Source organism: Coenobita brevimanus, chromosome 76 (genome assembly GCF_032717465.1).
Source record: "Coenobita brevimanus isolate Jiangsu-jjx chromosome 76, ASM3271746v2, whole genome shotgun sequence".
Taxonomy (NCBI): Eukaryota; Metazoa; Arthropoda; class Malacostraca; order Decapoda; family Coenobitidae; genus Coenobita; species Coenobita brevimanus.
The window spans coordinates 24,332,336-24,349,403 of NC_137029.1; the positions used below are offsets into that span (position 1 = coordinate 24,332,336).

A 17,068-nucleotide genomic window follows, 5' to 3' on the forward strand; every position below is an offset into this window, starting at 1 on the left:
TCTCACACACGAGAGCGAGATTCTTGCCAGTTTGCGTTTGAAGATGGAGATATCTCGCACACCACAGGGCGAGATAACTGCCAGTTTGTGCTTAAGATAGGAATCTCGCACTGGCAGAATAATGGGAGGAATTAATATGCACCACTCCAATTTATCTGCTCCACTTAACTCACTGGTAATTAGTCCCCTTACAACAGTAGAGTAAGATTTTCTGTTTCACCTTCAGGAACGAGCAATTGCAAGGGTTACTGGTTCACAGCAAAAATTCCTTTAGCACGTATCGTATCCCACCGCTGCCACCAATTTAATGTATCGGTACACGGCTAGCACCAAATATCGTGCCACCGCTAGCACCAATAAATATTATGTATCGTCGCACTGCTGGCCACCAACTTAATGTAGCCGTTATGGAGTAGCAGTTGACTACATATTAAGTGTTCTGCTGTTTAGTATAACTAGACCACCATGTTGGATCGACGACACTGTCTGTAGTACACGTCAGCTACTCGCCGTCACTGCCCGACACTTCCCACCAAAGGTCCTCTGCCACGAGAAGGTGGAAGCTGGTCTGTTATTAAGTGGTAGCGTAAGGTGACAGAAATGCGCAGATTAAATCTCTCTTTATTGGGTACAGAATAATATAACTGCGAACCGAGAGATATGTAAGAGCGATACCACCTCCCTTTAAAACTGTAAAACGGCTTCTGACGCAGTACACTCACCGAGCCGACTTGGGCGCGGTGCTGAGGTCAGCTAAAAAGTAAGGTGCCGAGCATTACATATACTCTGGGCTTATGCAAAAAGTAGAGATAAATGACAACTCTACTAGCACATTATACACCTCTATAAAATGGCATTAAGTACATTCACATATGCCAACACAATAAATGGTTCCCCAGGACTTTACACTTACGCACTATTCAGATATCTTTTCACTTCTCCTAACCTTCTTTTTATAATTGAAACAGGGTGGCACTTGTGGTCTGCCATCCACCTTCTTCTATACCACAGCTAACAGCGAAATGATATTTGGTTGTTCATCATTCACACATCATTACACACTGTTAATTATGACTAAACAGCTTTAAAAATTATTATGTAAAATGTGTGATACTACAACTTCATATGGAAAAAGATGTTGACACCAGAACAGTGGGAAAGATGATGATGATGATGACTTTATTCGGCTCTCCAACTTATTTTGATTTGGCTTCGAGATATGAATTCCGTTTTGTTATCTTTTGTTTACTGGAGGAATGTCAAGTGTTTTTATTTTCATTTAGTTTATTTTTTGCGCTTGACCTCCTTTAGTCTGGCATTTCTTCATAATAGTTTACATGTGTTTGAGTTTTTTTTATGCTTGTATATTAACATTAAATTGAAGCATATCGTAATCTGTTTACTGATGTGTGTGTCCGTCTGGCTGCCTGTATATCTATCTATCTTTGGGTGTTTGCTTACCTACGTCCTTGTCTGTTTTTCTGTCCGTCTATCGCATTCTGTCTATCCATCTCTGTCTGTCTATCCGTTTGATTTGTCTATTTATATCTAGTTAATCTGTCTGTCTATCTGCCTTTGCTTATCTGAGTCCCGTTAAGAAGTAATCGATTATTTTTTCCCAAAGTTTGATTATATAATGGTAACAAGTAACTGCTCTCTCTCTCTCTCTCTCTCTCTCTCTAAATTGTGTCCGTAAATCCCCAGCTTCTTTATACCACCCAATCCCCTCCATTTTACACCACCCAACTTTCCGCCCAGTCTCTTCCCTGTCTCCTTTCTCTCGCTGTCTGTCTGTGTTCTGTTTTCTGGTCTGTTTCTTTCCTTGTCTGTCTCTCTGCCTGTCTATCTTCCTGTCTCCCTGCCTGTCTGCCTGTTAGTTTGCTTGTTTGGTCTGTAAGTCTGTCTGCTCGTCTTTCTGTCTGCATGTCTGACTGTTTACTTGTCTGCCTTCTGTCTTGCTCTGCCTGCTATGTGTGTTTGCTTGTCTGTCTTTTCTGCCTGTCTGCTCGTATTTTTGCATGTCTTTCTTTTTCTTTGCCTGTGCCTGCCATTCAGTCTGTCTATCTCTGCTTGCGTGTTTGTCTGCTTGTCTGTCACTCTGTCTGCCTGTTTGTCTTCCTTCTCTGCTTTTGCGTGTCTGGATGTCTGTTTCTCTGCCTGTTTGTTTGCCTGTCTCTCGGCCTTTCTGTCTTTGCCACCTTGTTAATCTCTCTGTCTCTGTGTCCTCCTGTCTAGTACCCTGTCTTACTATTTGCCTGTCTGTTGTCTGTCGCCTGCTTATCTGTCTATGCCTGTCTGTCTGCCTGTTCATCTTAATGCTCATGGGGAAAATATTAAGTATACAGGAATATTGCTCCATTTCTGTATCCTCTTTGGTCTACACGTGAGCAGTATAATGAATGAAAAATGTGTATCCTAATCAGCCATGGACATGATTAACTGGGATTAGAAAGTTATTAATTCGAGTTAATCACATTGCAAGCCAGTGTGTCCCAGATGCTTATAACTCAAAAAAAACATAGCTTCAAAATAAATAGATGCGTCTGCTGATAATTTTGTAGCCGTAGGTCTGTGGTTGATCCTGTGTATTTTGGTTGGTCTGTAGTGAAGTATTTATCGTATTTATCACCTGGTTTATCAAGGTGCCATGTCCCTTGGAAATGTATTGATGGGTGAATTCCCCGTGGAGTCTGTTTTGGTAAATTAAATGGATCTTCTTAAAGGTTTTTCCAGTCTTTTTTTTTTTTTTTTTTTTTTTGCCACCCCGCCCAGTACTGTTTTTAGTTCCTCAGCTCTCTCTCTCTCTCTCTCTCTCTCTCTCTCTCTCTCCACACACACACACACACACACACACACACACACACACACACACACACACACACACACACACACACACACACACATTTTTAACGTAATATGAGGACGAGAATTGAACGTGATACTCCAAGTGCGGCCTCCAACACTCATCCTATAAATCCAAGCGTCGTGGGTTAAGGAGGCACCCCAACACTTCTTCATGACTATACCTCATACCAATTAATTTGGCCAGGCATGTATGGCAACACTGTTCCCACCGAGATTCTGATTGGCTGGAGGTGTTTGTTCGATTTCGTTGTTGCTTAAACCGATACTCTCTTTATTATCAGATATGATACGGAGTTTGTCGACAATACAATCGTCAAAAGCAATAAGAAATCCGTTATATACTTAACAACAATGAAATCTGCGTAGGAAGATAGAAATATGAGTCAACAAATTATTATAACAGTCCAAGTCAAGGTCAGCATTCGAACAATTCCTTTAAATCGCCGACACTCGATAAAATTACAGAAACTTAAGGAAACCTGCTTAATCTAAGCGCTGGTGTAACACATTTAAATTTTAAGTCCAGTCCGTACTATGATAATAGAGAAGATGTAATGAAATAGTTTCCTTTAGCCTACTTTGATTTTCGCAATTTTTTCAAACCTCCCTCCCCGCACAACTCGTTTTTTTCATCAGAATTTTTAATTATTCAGAGTTGTGGCACGATTTAAGGGTGCGGACTGGACTTAAAATTTAAATGTGTTACACCAGCGCTTAGATTAAGCAGGTTTCCTTAAGTTTTTGTAATTTTATCGAGTGTCGGCGATTTAAAGGAATTGTTCGAATGCTGACCTTGACTTGGACTGTTATAATAATTTGTTGACTCATATTTCTATCTTCCTACGCAGATTTCATTGTTGTTAAGTATATAACGGATTTCTTATTGCTTTTGACGATTGTATTGTCGACAAACTCCGTATCATATCTGATAATAAAGAGAGTATCGGTTTAAGCAACAATGAAATCGAACAAACACCTCCAGCCAATCAGAATCTCGGTGGGAACAGTGTTGCCATACATGCCTGGCCAAATTAATTGGTATGAGGTATAGTTTATTTCTGCTTTTGACACATTAATATTCCCTTGTATGTAATTTATGTAATGTATGCCTGTAATAAAAAGGTATTGTTTATTGAGCTCCAAGGTAATACTGAAGTGTAATAGTCGAGATAAATCGCTAAAAGACAGGCACTACGAGCCCCCTAAGCCAGCCAGAGTATCACCCCAGTTGTTATGTTGTTTTTGTTTACTGCCTGTGTACACTTTCGGCTTGATTTTATTTATTTCTTGTATCCAGTTTATTGTTCCGTGATCTTTTTGTTGGTTTACATTTTACATTTAGGATATTACCTGCCGTACGTGTATACCTTTTTTTTTTTTTTTTCTCCCCACCAGGTATTGTTTTTATAAGTGTCTGCATTCGCTGTTACTTAAACCCATTTCATATTTGGACCCAGATAAATAATCTAATAAGGTCTGTAAATTAGCCTACCTTCTCTGCAATCACCAATACTTAACTACATTCAACGTTTGGACCCTGTTTAGCAATATATGAAGATCTCTGTGAAATTGCCTCTCTCTCTAACTAGTATACATATCATCAATAAGTCTGGATATTTACAACACAGATTAGAAACAGACAAGGACGCTGCACTTGTAACAGCCATCCAGTCTGATTCTCTCCTATTCTTTCGTTACGGTGACTTTTTTTTCTTTTATTACTGTTGCTGCCGAGTTTATTATTTATTTTTGCGTGATGCCTTGGTAGTGAAGGGATTAATGAGGGCCGTGTCAATCCTCCCCAGGTCAGAAACTCGCGCTTAAGTTGAAAGTAGTCTCCTGTAGATAGCAAGCCTGTAATACAAAAAGCATCATCTTCATTTTACGACTCTTGGCTTAATACGACTCTGTTACCTCCGCCAGTGAAGTTGGAGAGGTTATGTGTTCACTTCTCTCTCTCTGTCTGTCTGTCTCTCAAAATGTTGTTATAGATCTGAGTACGGACGCAGGTGTAAATCTGAAATTTGATTGGCGTCGGCGGAGGTATGCGGTCTCTGAAATTGTGTAACAGGGCAGTCTAAGACCGTAGACTTAACCACATTAGACGATAAAAGTATTCGTCTGGTAGGAAAGAAGAGCAGGAAATCATGAAGTTTATTTGTGCTGGCGGGGGTATGCATTCTCTGAGTTTTTTTTATTTACGTTCTTGAGGCCATTTATTCACCTCAGTACATAGCCACTGAAACCATGGAATTTAAGTTTATTAGTAAGTCTTTCGTGGAGGACTTCATTGGAAGGCTTTCTAGAGAGAGAGAAAGAGAGTATCCTGTGCTCGTATATCAGCATTTTCGCCAACATATGTCTGTTGCTTTTTCTCACCCCATTACTCTCTCTCTCTCTCTCTCTCTCTCTCTCTCTCTGTCCCTTTCTGTTGTATCCCCCTCATTCTCCGTTTTTCTTCCTACTATCCTCCTTTCTCGATTCCCTCCGCCATTTTTCTCTCCTTCCATCTTTTCCCTTCCTCCCTTCCTCCTGCCCTCTTCATCAGTCTAACCCTCCCTTTCCACCTGCTCCTCCCTTCTTTCCCTCCATCTTCCTTCTTCTTTTCCTCCTCCTCTCTCCTCCTCCGGCCGTTTCGCCTCCTTTTCCTCTATTCACCCTCTCTCCCGTCCCTCCTTTCCTCCACCTCACTTCTCTTCCTCTCCGTCTCCTCTCTCCCATTCCTCATCACCTCTCCTTTGTCTTCACTTCACCTCCCCTCCTCTTTCTCTCCACCTACACATATCTTCCACCTCTCTTCCTTCCTTCTTCTTCCCGTCCATCCCCTCTCTTCCTTCCATCTTCTTATTCTTCTCCTCTTCCACCCCCTCTTCCTCTCTACCACTCCCCTCTTCCTCCCTTCTTCCACCCCCTCCTCTTCTCTTCCACTCCCCTCTTCCCCCTTTCCACCTCCTCCTTCCTCCCTTCCTATCCCTCCTACTTTGCCATCTGCTTCCTTCGCTCTATCACCATCCCTTCCTCCCTCCTCCTCCCTCCTCATTCTCACTTCTCTCTTCGTCCACTCTCCCTCTCCTCCCCTCCCCCCCTCATCGTCTTCTTCCTCCACCACTATCCATTACCATCTGCTTCCTCCTCTCTCTCTCTCTCTCTCTCTCTCTCTCTCTCTCTCTCTCTCTCTCTCTCTCTCTCTCTCTCTCATGAGGTGGCCGTCCGTCTCACATGTCTCGTTTAGATAAGGAGAGAGAGAGCAGAGACAGGAGTGGGGCTCTCCTTCCTGTCACTATCGGTCTCTGTCGGAAGTACTCTCTCCCTTTAACCCTTTCACTACTACTACTATAGCTACTGCTACTACTACTACTTCTACTACAACAATCACTGCCAGTACCACTACTACTACTACTACTACTACTACTACTACATGTACTTTATCCTCTTCTTTCAAACGACTGCAGAATTTTTGAAGGAGCTTTTCGGAGTGAAGGGGTTAGAACCATAACAATTAATGGATTCGTCCTGATCTGTGGGTGAAGTTGCACAAGGCGAGGACGAAGGGGTGCAGATGAGTAGTAGTGGGAACTTTATAATATTCATCTACTGCCCTCCCCCACCCTGTTTGAATAATCACTTCTGTTTGCCTATTTTGGGAAGCATTTTATGATTCTAAACTAAAAGCCGATTCGTAAAATAAAGGAAAACAAACTTGCTTCTGTTTATTACCTATTACCTTCCTCCATCTTAGAAGTAATGTATGAAGTAAAGGAAAAGAATATCGCAGAATATCTAGTAAATATCGCGTGCATCAAAGGTGTGGCATCAGTCATAGGGATAAGCTAGATAATTCTTAAAAAAGGAACAGGTAATGAAAAGCAATACCCAGCCTCCATCAAGACATACATACATAGAAGCATACATACACAGCCTACATACGTTCATAGCTTGGTGTCTAGTCTCCTCTCCCACACAAAGAGAGAGAGAGAGAGAGAGGGTAAAAGTGTGCGGTGCGTGTGTCGTAAAAAGCATTATGTGGAACCTTGGTGTGCGTCCGGTTGGCTCTGTGTAAACGAGTGTGTTTGTTTCGCTCTCTTTGTTAGTAACTGATATGTGCCTCTGTTTTTCCCTGCCTGTTTTTTTGTGGAGTAGGGTGCGTGTTTGTTTTCTTTGTTTTCTTGTGTGTAGGTGGTCTGTGGTTGTGTTGTTTGCTTGTTTTTATTTCAGAGTTGTGGTATGTCTTTTTTTTTCTTGGTTGTGTCTTGTTGGCTTGCTTTTATTTGTGGATTATGATATTGATGTTTATTTGTCCATAGTTGATCTCTGCCTCTTTTGTTCATTGGCTGTGTGTGTGTGTGTGTGTGTGTGTGTGTGTGTGTGTGTGTGTGTGTGTGTGTGTGTGTTGTATGTTCGTCATTTATTAGTTGGTGATGTGGGTGTCTCTTGTTAACTTGGATCTATTAGTGTATATTTCTAGTCTATGATTTGTATATGACCTTTGTTAATAGGTGATGTGTGTTTGCTGTTTTATTGTTTGTGTATGTAATGTACTATATGTAATGTACTGTAGCTGTGTTTTGTTAGTATGTGATCTTTGTGTCTGTTCTGATGCTTGTGTATGTGGTATTTTGTAATTGTATGTCTCTTGCTAGTAACTTTTTTTTTTTTTAATGTGTCTGACTGGGCATAGGTTTCACAGCCCGTTCCCAAGGCCCAGTAGTCCCTCTATCTATCTATCTATTGCCAGACGCCTCAATCCCTTTTGGGGTGGCCACAAACAAATCGCCTCCACGTCGCCCTGTCCCCCGCCATTTCATTGCCCCGCTCCCAACTCACACCCCTCTCTCTCATATACCTCTCCACCCCATCCCTTCATCTCATCCTCGGCCTCCCCCTCCCTCTTCCCCCCTCCACCTCACTCACATACACTCTCTTCGTCAGTCTCTCACCCTCCATCCTCTCCACATGGCCAAACCACCTCAGTGTGTTCCTCATAACGCTTCCTATCACATCCACATCCACACCACAACGCTCCTTTATATCCTCATTCGTCAGCCTGACTCTCCATGTGACTCCACAGGCTCCTCTTAAATAACTCATTTCCACTGCTTTCACTCTTGACTTGTGTCCTTCCAACAACGTCCAAGCTTCACTTCCATACGTTAGAGTTGGTATCACAATACTGTCATGTAGTAACTTTTTCACTTCCATGCTCACTTCCCTGTTTCTTATCACTGCTTTCAAAGAGCCAGCAACCTTTCTTCCCTGCTGTACCCTTTCAAGCACTTCACCCTCCAAACCTCCATCCTTACTCATCACACTACCCAAGTACTTAAACGTACTCACATTTTCCAATTCTTCACCATCCAACCTTGCTGTACATTCACTGACTTCACCTCTCTCAAAGACCATCACTTTACTCTTCCATATATTCACCTTTAGATTCCGTTTCTTACACACTCTCCCAAACTCATCCACCAAGCCTTGCAGCTCCCCGACGTCTTCACTCAACAGCACAGTATCATCTGCAAACAACAGTACAGGGAGTTTCCAAACACTATCCTCTCTCACCAGGGCCACTCCAACATCCACTACCCTGCCTTGTACCTCTTTTATTACCCCATCCATGTACAGATTGAAAAACCATGGAGACATGACACATCCCTGTTTCAACCCAACCTCCAAAGAGAAAAATTCACTTAGTTCACCATCCACACGCACTGCAGCCTTCGCACCATCGTACATACTCTTCACAGCATTCAACAACTTCCCATCTACTCCATATATTCTTAATACTTTCCACAATCCTTGTCTATCCACCCTGTCATATGCTTTCTCCAAATCCATGAAAGCCGCATACAACTTCTTTCCCTTCTCTAGGAACTTTTCCACCAATGATCTAAGAATGAATATCTGATCTACACAACCTCTTCCCTTCCTAAAGCCTCCCTGTTCTTCTCCAACTAATTCCTCTGTTCTTTCTCTAACTCTGTCAATAAGTATCCTACCATACACTTTTCCTATTATACTAAGAAGACAAATGCCCCTATGATTACCACACACTTCTTTTTCACCTTTTCCTTTGTACAAGGGAATAATTATACCTGACTTCCAATCCTCCGGGACTCTACCTTCCTCCCAGGCCAATCTGCACATCTTCCACATCCATTCTACTACTATTTCTCCCCCATGCTTCAGCATTTCACCACACACTCCATCAATTCCTGGGGCTCTCCCCGATTTAACTTTCTTCATTGCTTCCACAACTTCTATCCTACTGATTTCTTCCTGTCTTCTCACCTCCCTCCTCCTCCCAGCCATTCCCCAGCCACTTATACTCGCATTACTTCCATCCTTTATGTTCAACAATTCCTTAAAGTGTTCTCTCCATCTGCTCACTTTTTCTCCCTTCTCCACTAGTAATCTACCATTTTTATCTTTCACTCCCCTGCTAACCCCACTTCCACCCTGTCTTCCTCTCTTCACCTCTTTCCAGAATATTTTCTTACAGTTCCTTCACTTTACACTCAAATTCCTTCCAAATTCCTCATCCACTCTCTTCTTACTCTCTCTTACTAATCTTTTCACCTCTCTCTTTCTTTCTACATATAACTCTCTCTTCCGCCTCTCAACTTCTTCCACGCCCCTATTTCTCATCCATTCATTGTATGCTTTCTTCTTTTGTGCCACAGCCTGTCTCACCTCTTCAGTTCACCACGCTGTTCCTTGCACCCCCCTCCGTCTTCTCTTCCTCCCACATACCACATCACATGCTGCACATATTTCTTCTGTAAATATCCTGCACACACCTTCCATGTCCCCCATTTGCTCCAATTCATATTTGCCCAATCGTTCCTCCACTTCTCTCTTATACTCTGCCTTTTTCTCATCCTCTTGTAACCTTTCCACTCTCCTTGCAACTACTCCTTCCTCTCGTCTTTCCCTTCTTCTATTCCTCCATCTTACTTGGATCCTAATTCTGGCCACCACCGAGTAGTGGTCAGAAAGTCCACTCCCCCAACCTCTATAAGCTCTTGCATCCATTACACATCACATCCTTTCATCCACACACACATAATCAATCATTCCCTTCCTTTCATTCAGTTCACCACCCACCCTTCTCATCACTCGCCATGTATACCTGTGGATCATTTTATGCCTGAAGAGGGTATTGGCTATCACCAACCCCCTCCCAGCACAAATGTCCACTAACGCACTGCCATTCTCATCTATCTCAGCAGGCACACCCCACTCGCCAACTACTCCATCCACCTTCACACTTCCTATTTTACCATTCATATCACTGATCAAAAACACTCTTTCATTCCTTCCAAACTTTTCCATGCACAATTCCACGTTTGTCCAGAACTCTTCTCTCACTCTTCTAGCACGATCTTGCGTTGGCCCATATACACAGACAATCGCCCACATTTGTATTCCAACTTTCAACTTTACCCACACAATCCTTGACCCAACTGATCCATACTGTCTTATGCTCTTCTTCCATCTTTTACTCACAACTATACATACTCCTTCCTTTGCCCTCTCATTCTCACCTACTCCTGCACATATACCCCATCCATACTCCCATTCTTTCACACTTTCTCCTCTCCATTTTGTTTCAGTTATTCCACATACAGCCACCTTCGCACCCTCAAGCACCTGGACAATCTCTCTCTCTTTCACCTCATCATTCGCTCCTCTACATACCATAAATCTCCACAAGTCACCGCATCGGCACTGACACCCACTGTTCATATTGAATATTTGCTAAGGCTGTCTCCTACATGAATGGTGTATTGGTATTAACGGGGGTATTTTTTACGTTATGTTGGCGGCATTTCTGGTAGATCAGTAAAGTCTGTTGTAGTGAAATTCGCACCCTTAAACTGTTCCCAGCCCCAGCAGGGATTCGAACCTACGTCCATTAGGACTATAGACCTCCCGAATGATATGTTTATGTGTCTGGTATGTGTATTGTGCCGTAGGCTATATACGGTAAGTCTTTTGTTAGATGATCCATGTGTTTGTTGTTGAGTTATTTGTGCGTCCAACGTGTGCACCGTACCGTGTCTGTTGTTAGTAATGTGTGTTGTTGAGTCGTTTGTCTGGTGGGCTGTGTGTGTGTGTGTGTGTGTGTGTGTGTGTGTGTGTGTATACTGTACCATAGGTCTTTTATTAGTTGGCAATCTTTTGGTGTTGCTGAGTTATTTTTGTTTCTGAGGTGCAGTGTATAGAGTTTTGTTTGCTCGTGTTTTGCTGTTTGATAAAGGATCGATGTGTGATTTATTTGTGTGATTTTGTTGAGTGTGTGATTCATTCGTAGACCATCTGTGTGTCTGCTTTAGTATTTTAATTGTTTTTATGTATGTTCTTGTTTAAGTTTGATCTTTTTATGTTTATACTGATTGTGCTTTTGGTTTTAAGTGTATGTGCAAGTGTTTGTGTCCATAGTGTTTTTATGTGTGTGATTCTGTGTGGATATTGTGTTTAGTTTGTGTTGAATGTTTTATGAGTTTTATATTGTGATTTTTTGTGTTGATGATTGTATCCTTGAAAATATTGTTTTTCATGGTGTTACATTGTGTGTGTGTGTGTGTGTGTGTGTGTGTGTGTGTGTGTGTGTGTGTGGCTTGGTCGTCCTTGAGAGCATTGTATATGTGCTGTTGAACTGACTGTTGTGGTGGTCTCTGTCTGTTGTGCATATAACTTGTTTTGCCATATTGTGGAAGACTGTCTTTGTGTCTGTGTTTGTTTTGGTATTTGTGTTTATCTGTGTGTGTTTGTGTTTGTGCTGGTGTTTGTTTTTCTGTTTGTATCTGTGTTTGTGTTTGTAGTCTTTTGTCTTAAGTTCCTTTGTCCATATCTGACTTTTGCTCAGAGAAAAGAAATATGCATTAAAAGAGAAATTCTGTGTATATTTGTTCAGAATTCAGATAATTCTTTCAACTTTGTTACAAGTAAATTATTGGCCAAGTGTGTGTGTGTGTGTGTGTGTGTGTGTGTGTGTGTGTGTGTGTGTGTGTCTGTGTGTGTGTGTCTGTGTGTGTGTGTGTGTGTGTGTGTGTGTGTGTGTGTGTACCGAAGCCACCTATTTGGCTATATTTTTGTCGGTGTAATATGATTTAATTGTAGTTCAGTAAGCTATAGTGGTTGTGTTAGGTTGTGTTGTGTTGTGATGTGATGTGATGTATTGTGCTGTGTTGTAGTGACAGTATTGTACAGTATTTGTCATGATTTGGATTCTGTATTAACGCTGCTTGACGTTTTGTGGTAGTGTTTGTGGCAGTGATGTGTATGTGACATTGACAGTATCAGTGGTGGTGGTTGATGTCCCTTTGATCTCTGGCGGCTCTTGTGGTGGTGGTGGTGGATGTGGTGGTTGCGCTTGGAGTGGTTAGCGTTGCGGATTTATTTAGGTCAAGGTAAATGCAGCTGTGGCGTGAAGACTTGTGGTGGTGGTGGTTGTTGTGGTGGTGGTGGTGGTGGTGGTGGTGGTGGTGGTGGTGGTGGTGTGTGTGTGTGTGTGTGTGTGTGTGTGTGTGTGTGTGTGTGTGTGTGCTAGTTGTGGGGGTTTCAGTGGCTGTGGTTTTGGTTGGCTTTTGGTGCGAATGGACTCCCACCATCCACTCACGTGATGTAGTGCTGCCCATAGGTGACTCGATTCTGCGTGACAAGCCGTTTGGTTCCTCTTCTTCAGAATACATTTTATTACGTTGAATAATAACAATGCACCCAACAAATGGGTGCCTGGTGGTTTAGTGGGTTAAGATGCTCCGGCCAGATTTATTAGAGTTCAGTGCAAAGGGTACCGGTATTTGTGGTTTATCGCTAACAAATGCCACTCAGGAAATAGAGACTGGTCATCCTGTTATCAAATATCAGGACTGTGTAGCTTTGTACCGGACTACTATGTTACTAATAAGCCAGCGACAGGATTGGATGGTGGGGTGTTATGATTGCTGTAGTGTAATGGTGAGAGTGGGTGAGATATGGTGGTTGTGGTTATGGTGGTGGTGGTGAGTGAGATGTGGTAATTAGGTTAATAGTAGGTGGCGTGGTTGCTGTAATTAAGGTGGTGGTAGTAGGCAAGATATGGTATATATGGTGGTGGTGGTAGGCTAGGTGAGATATGGTAGTTTTGGTGGTGGAGGTAGATGCGGTATGGTAGTTATGGTGGTGGTGGTAGGTGGGATATGGTAGTTATGGTGGTGGTTGTAGGTGAGATATGGTAGTTACGATGGTGGTGGTAGGTGAGATATGGTAGTTATGGTGGTGGTGGAAGGCAAGATAGGGTAGTTATGGTGGTGGTGGTAGTAGGCAAGATATGGTAGTTATGGTGGTGGTGGTAGGTGAGATAGGGTAGTTATGGTGGTGGTGGTAGGTGAGCTATGTAGTTATGGTGGTGGTGGTAGATTAGATAGGGTAGTTATGGTGGTGGTGGTAGGTGAGATATGGTAGTTGTTATGGTGGTGGTGGTAGGTGAGATAGGGTAGTTATGGTGGTGGTGGTAGGTGAGATAGGGTAGTTACGGTGGTGATGGTAGGCAAGATATGGTAGTTATGGTGGTGGTGGTAGGTGAGATAGGGTAGTTATGGTGGTGATGGTAGGTAAGATATGGTATTTATGGTCGTGGTGGTAGGCAGGATATGGTAGTTATGGTGGTGGTGGTAGGTGAGATAGGGTAGTTATGGTTGTGGTGGTAGGTGAGATAGGGTAGTTGTTATGGTGGTGGTGGTAGGTGAGATATGGTGATAGTTGTTGTGGTTGCTGTGGTTAAAGTGGTGGTGGTGGATGTGATGTGGTAGTTATGGTGATAGCAGGTGGCGTGGTTGTGTGACTATCGTAGTTGTGTGAGACTAGGTATGATTGCTGGTGGTAGCTGAGGTCGCTGTAATTATGGTGATGGTAGTTGTGGTAGCTGTGGTGGTTGTGGCGTTGATGGTAGTTGTGGTGGTTGTGGTATTTTGTATATATAACGTCATTGTTCTTCTCGGATTTATATTACAGACTCCTTTCAGCTCAGGTAATGGCCAGGTGTAGTTTGATTCGAGGGTTGAGTTGACTAGTAACCAAGGAGACCCAGTTCCGCCAGGTGAAAACAAACTGACTATAGTTGTGTGGAGAGGTAATTGTGGTGGCTGGATAGATTGGGGTAGTCATTGTGGTGGTTGTGGTTGTAGTGGTGTAGTTCCTGGTGTTATAGTGGTGTGTGTGTGTGTGTGAGAGAGAGAGAGAGAGAGAGAGAGAGATTTTGTTGATATTTGCAGTAATGGTGGTTGTGTTGGTAATTTTTTTCCCCACTATCCCTGAACAAACATAGACTGAAGCCCTTTCCTGAGATCCTGCAGTGAGTGGGATTGGAGGGACAGGTATTGGTTGGGTCTCTCTCTCTCTCTCTCTCTCTCTCTCTCTCTCTCTCACACACACACACACACACACACACACACACACACACACACACACACACACACACACACACACACACACACACACACACACATACTTACAGTGAGTAGTTATGGTGGTTGTAGGTGAGATACAGTGAGTGGGTGTGGTTACAATGGTGGATGAAAGGATGATGAGTGTGGTGGTTTAAGCTATATATGTCCTGTGGTAATGTAATGTGGTGGTGTGGTGATATGTGGTGATTGTGGCGCCATATATACTGAGGTTGTGGTGGATTGTGGTGATGGTGGGTGTTGTGGTGGATTGTGGTGATTGTGAATGTTGTTGTGGATTGTGGTGATGGTGTGGTTGTTGTGGTGGATTGTGGTGGTGGTGGATGTTGTGGTGGATTGTGGTGGTGGTGAATGTTGTGGTGGATTGTGGTGATGGTGGATGTTGTGGTGGTTTGTGGTGATGGTGGATGTTGTGGTGGATTGTGGTGATGGTGAATGTTGTGGTGGTTTGTGGTGATGGTGAATGTTGTGGTGGTTTGTGGTGATGGTGAATGTTGTGGTGGTTTGTGGTGACGGTGAATGTTGTGGTGGATTGTGGTGATGGTGAATGTTGTGGTGGATTGTGGTGATGGTGAATGTTGTGGTGGATTGTGGTGATGGTGAATGTTGTGGTGGATTGTGGTGATGGTGAATGTTGTGGTGACGGTGGATGTTGTGGTGGATTGTGGTGACGGTGGATGTTGTGGTGGATTGTGGTGATGGTGTATAGGGTGGTTGTGGTTGTAGTTGTAGTGGTAGTTAGTGGTGGTGAGAGTAGGTGCATTGTGTGGTTGTGAATGTGTGTGGTTGTTGTGGTTGTTGATGTACAGTATGGTTATAGCTGTGGTGGTAGTGTGTATGTTGTCATCATTTAAGTACGACAGCCAGTATAGTCAATGATGTATACTATTATGCTGCAGCTGATGATGATGATGATGATGATGATGTTGATGGTGTGTGAGTGATTGCATTTTCCTTCTCTCTCCTTCCCCCTCCTCTTCGTTGATAATATATTGCAATCACATTCATTCCCGTTCCTTTCGTACATATTAAATTCTTATAATATTTACCTCCTTCCCTCTGAATCCCCCTAACATCTCTTCCTTAGCGATTTATTTTTGGACATGGCTGGTCAGTATCCTTTTGCGCGATATGTATTTGTATGTAGAGTATGGCGATATTGGAAGGATTTATGGAACACAGAAGAGGTTAGTAAGGTGTAATAAGAAAATAAATCGCTTAGGAAAAGGTGTTAGGGAGCCCCAGTGACCCCTACCGACCTAAACCTACACCAGCCAAGTTTGCACCATTGATATTGATTTTTATAGCTTTTTCGATATATCTTGTTTTCACGTTATCAGGATTCGTTACTACTTCTCCATTCACTCCACTTAATACTCTCTCTCTCTCTCTCTCTCTCTCTCTCTCTCTCTCTCTCTCTAAGTCCCAGGAAACTTTCTCAACCCATCTCTCATTCACTCTCCTCTTTAATTCTTTGCCCTGTACCTGACTCTGAACTGCTTAACATTTTCTCCTGTACTCTTCCCACTCTCTTACATTCGACAATAAATAAATAAATACATGGATAAATAATTAAATAAAATGTCTGAACACCTTACGCGTCTTACAATATAACACAACGAACGAAACATTTGAAAATTATCCCTTTGGTTTTGTAAATGTAAAGACTTGGGATTCGGTTATGCCTTTTTTATTTCATTATTTTTCAGACGATTTTATTCATCTTTGGAGAGAAATTTCGAGCTGGAAGTGTTAGATTTGGGTCTGTCTTCTGGTTGGGTATGGAAGCTCCCTAACACCTTTTCCTAAATGATTTATTTTGGTTATTACATCTTATTACTGTCCTCTTCAGTGTTGCACAAATCCTTCTAGTATCGTCATACTGTGTATAATTAACGTACAATAGGATGTTAACCAGGCATATCCAAAAAATAAATCGCTAAGGAAGAGGTGTTAGGGAGTTTCCTTAACCAACGAGAATACGAGCCATGGCCTTCATTAACTCTCTCTCTCTCTCTCTCTCTCTCTCTCAAAAAAAAAAAAAAAAAATAATAATAATAATAAGCCAAATAAAATAATGTGTTGGTATCCTGACTAAAATGAGTTAATCGTCGCCGTACTGAAGGGGTTAAAGAGGATCGTGTTTTTTAGTTGTGTGTTCCGGGGACGGCTCAGTCTGCTGGTGTGGGCATGAGTGTGGCAGTGGGGGCAGGAAATAAGTCATGCAGGGTAGGCATTGATAACGCTGCCTAGCCTGTCCCAACAACACACCAAAAGCACCCGTGTAAGAGGAGCGCTATATATGGATCACCCTATTTTACAGTACTATTAGGAGATGCGTCCCCAGCCATATATGCCGATTAAAAGTGATGAAAAGAATGGTAGCGTTCATTCAGAAATCCATCGTATCACACGCATGCAGGTTATTTCTTTCTTTTTGTTGAGTGTACAGTCGGCATCAAAATTCCTGTCGCGTCTCTCTCTCTCTCTCTCTCTCAGTCAAAAAATCCTTGCAGAAAACGACGCTTATGACATTGATCAGAGGCCCAATGAATTCATCAGTGTCAGTTGCTGCGGATTCACGGGGGGAAAAAAAAAAAAAAAAAAAACAGGAGATGCGACAGGACTTTCGGTGACGATTGTACATCCCCTCCTTGCAATTGCTTGTCATTGATACACGTAGATAATCAACTCCTTTTGGTTCACTCTGCCTCTATCATCCTCGCGATTCTTTCTTTCATCTCAGATTTTTT

The 17,068-nt window shown here is 42.6% G+C and overlaps 1 protein-coding gene across 2 annotated transcripts in view; it reads left to right on the top strand.

The window, feature by feature from the left end:
- sif (guanine nucleotide exchange factor still life) overlaps window positions 1-17,068 on the top strand; it is a 945,217-nt gene that overhangs the window by 55,030 nt on the left and 873,119 nt on the right. The window lies entirely within an intron of this gene.